General features: G+C 38.1%; 1 long non-coding RNA gene across 1 annotated transcript; it reads left to right on the forward strand.

The window, feature by feature from the left end:
* The first annotated feature begins 893 nt into the window (after positions 1-893).
* Positions 894-2,091, forward strand: LOC118233156. The gene is made up of 3 exons (XR_004766464.1): positions 894-973; positions 1,209-1,284; positions 1,928-2,091. It is a non-coding gene; the product is annotated as an uncharacterized LOC118233156 (long non-coding RNA).
* The last annotated feature ends 1,181 nt before the right edge of the window (positions 2,092-3,272 follow it).

Below are 3,272 nucleotides of genomic sequence, written 5' to 3' on the forward strand. Positions count from 1 at the left end.
AAACTTGTTTCAAGGTTCAATGACAGACTCAGCCAAGTTCAATTGCTTGATTTAAGAATCACACACAAGCCACATTTAAAAGTTTTATTCAATGCCATGGCTCAATGTACAACGCATCTACAATATAGTTCATATGGGATTTATGAATAGTTTTTTCCATTTTTAATGACAAAATCTGTCATATTTTAGACAAAGCTTGTCCCAACGTCCACTACAGTGGACAGCTGTAAAAAATCACAAAGGAAACTAAATTGAACAATACTTTCCCCCCCAAGTTCTCTGACAGAGAGAACCTATTACCCATACCTCAACCACATCTCATATATTCACATATCCCCATTTCTATGTGCAATAATATCACAAAGATTATATTTTATTGACACAAACACACTGTCTTTGAAACTCATTGAAAAATATGAAGTGTAATCAATTAGCTTTTCAGCATGTACCATCTCTGTTGCCTGGGCAAGACTAGGCACGGCCACTTCATATGCCAACAAATCTTTATTCAGACTCAAGGTATCATAACGCTGATACTCAAAAGCAAAGACAGAAGAGTCTATCACAAAGATATCCTTTATCAATCCAAACACAGGTAAAGTATCTTCCACATCCGAGATAATAGACTTCCCACCGATGTACTTATTCCCACTGAGGATAAGCTAGCTAGGTGGAGGGGAGCTGGAGGGGGGGTGAGGGGTATGATGGGAATTTTTTAATGACTTATTTGTAAAACATTCCCATTTAACATTCAAATGAATGCTTATATTTTACAATGACATAAATTATTGCAATTCTGTTACTAAAAAATATTAAACTGTAGAATTTTCTGCGCCTGCACCCCCTCATGTTTATCGCATTGCATCATGGCATCATATCACATGACGTCAGTCATATAACTTGAAGTGATTTTGGCGCTCAAAGCAAGAAGCATTTTCGATGACGACAACGCAACAGACTACATCATTTCGAGGTCAGTAAATTATATTTGCAAAAATCATATTTTTAGGACCAAGTTCTTATTCAGACATATTCCATTTTTTGGCCTGCCCTCCACCAACATAGCGGGCTGCTAGCTAGCTAACATTATCCAATGTCAACTGCACAAAGACAATTCTTGCAACAAACGTTAGAGCTACACTTTTGCGAGCTAGCTAAGGTTAAACCATCGAAATAGAGCTAACCATGTGCGTGATGTTTTCTGCCAGGTAACGTTTGCAAACAGCGATCCGGAGATAGTCAGCATGGATGATTTGGAGGACACCACATTGTCGGTGTTAAAGGGTAAGTTGTGTTTTAACATCGTAGCTGGCGTAACGTTAAGTTAGTATCGTTAGTGCCACCCACCATTAAAGCTCAATTTGTGAATTTACCTAAATAACTAGCTAAGTAAGTATAACTGGCTAGCATTTCAGGCATCTTTGCTGTAGCGGTAGCCAACCATTGGCTAGCTAGCTAACGCCAGGCTGGAAATGAGGTAACGTTAGCTAATGTTAGGACAACGAGGATGGAATACTATACCATACCATACCATGGTGGCGTTAGCTAATTCAATATTATTCCCTCATGCGTGTGGGAATGAAGGGCTGCAACTAGCAAACGTAGCTAGCTAGCTATCCCGGGTACGAATTGCTTGAATTTTGGGGCAGCTAGCTTAGCCAATAGCTGTTAGCTACCTTAGCTTTAGCTTATGACTATTAAATGAGATGCCTTTATAGCATCCAGTACACATAAGAAATCAAAATGTTTGTAACAGTTTAAAGGAGCACAGTTAGGCTTGTTTAAATTGCGATTATTTGGATTAAATGCTTACATTGTGTATTTACGCCTTTTAAAATCACCGTCAGTATAGCTGTTTCCTATACATGGGAAATGCGGTGGCAAAATGTTTATGATGTGAAATTGATATCCATCTTACATTTTACAGCCGCCAGCATTGATGAGGGGGTTTTGAAAACTCTCAGCTGGAATGACTTAAAAGATCTCTTTCCTGGCCCTGAGCGTTTTCTCAAGAGGAAGAGGCTATGGGATTTAATCAGTCCAGAGGATTGGGACAGTGGGTTGCTAATTGTAAATCTGTAAACACGCAATGTTTCATGTCATTTTTTGTGTCAGTTGTCAATAAATGTTCAAAGAAATTTCACTTGCAGCCCTATTGTGGTTTCAGTAAAATCAATCGGCCTCATTCACCAACCGTTCTTATGAAGAATTTTCTTCTTAAAACCCACTTACGCAGTTTTCACAAAGATTCTGACATTCACCAATGTTTTCTTATTTGGGATTTGTTCTTAGGTAAGAACAGAATCTACACACACTCAAGAACACACACATGTTTGTGCAAAATAATTGGTTATTGCGTTTTCTTCAATTCTACAGTTGTATAATATTATAGGATTTAAATTACAATAATATTTTTATCATTTATAATATTTTTTAATAATTATTTTCATTATTTTACAAAGCATTAAGGTGCCAGGTTCCGCCTCAGAGGGAGGTTGCCTCAGCGGTATTAAATGATAAAAATCAAAACATTGTAGTGACCTTTTATTTTTGGGGGTTTCAATTATGAAATGTTTGGTCTATACTGCAAAAGCAAATGTTTAAATTTTGAATACAAACTAAGCACTTAAGTAGCACTTTTTAAACACATGGACATGTTGAAGAAGAGAACGTCACTAGGGAGGTGACACCAAAATGACTGGCAATAAGTTTTTTGTGCAGTGTTTTGTGCAGCGACGGGTTTACTCAGATGTAGTTTACTGCCGGTTGATTTAATTAGCGGTATTAAATGTGACGAGAAGCGCTTTGTCGTTTGAGTGCATAATACGCAATTCCTTGCGCCCACTCCCACCAGTATTTTTTTTTTTGCCTCAGATTTGACATCAAACCATTTTTTTACTTCATAAGTTGTGCACGCTTCTCCGGATACAGCGTTCACTGAACGAGTAATATCATCCCTATCTTTTTTTGTGTTATTTTATATCCACTACTGAAGCTACTAAATATGACAGGTCGTTTGCTGTTCACTTCCCGCAGCAAAACCTCCACTTCAGAACTACTGAAGTTTTCCTTACATTTGGAGTCTGGTGCTCCACCGTCTTTAGATTTTCGTTTGGCCATTATTGACATCGTTCGCTCTCAACTTTTCTTTTAAATTTCTGTGTATGCACACGGCCCTGCAGTCTCATGCCCTTTTATGGGGATTGGCAGGGCGTTTACCTATGCTAATTAGGAACAACTGGCACGCGCTTTACACTTACGAGGACAATGGG

The sequence above is a fragment of the Anguilla anguilla genome, chromosome 8 (genome assembly GCF_013347855.1).
Source record: "Anguilla anguilla isolate fAngAng1 chromosome 8, fAngAng1.pri, whole genome shotgun sequence".
Lineage (NCBI taxonomy): Eukaryota > Metazoa > Chordata > Actinopteri > Anguilliformes > Anguillidae > Anguilla > Anguilla anguilla.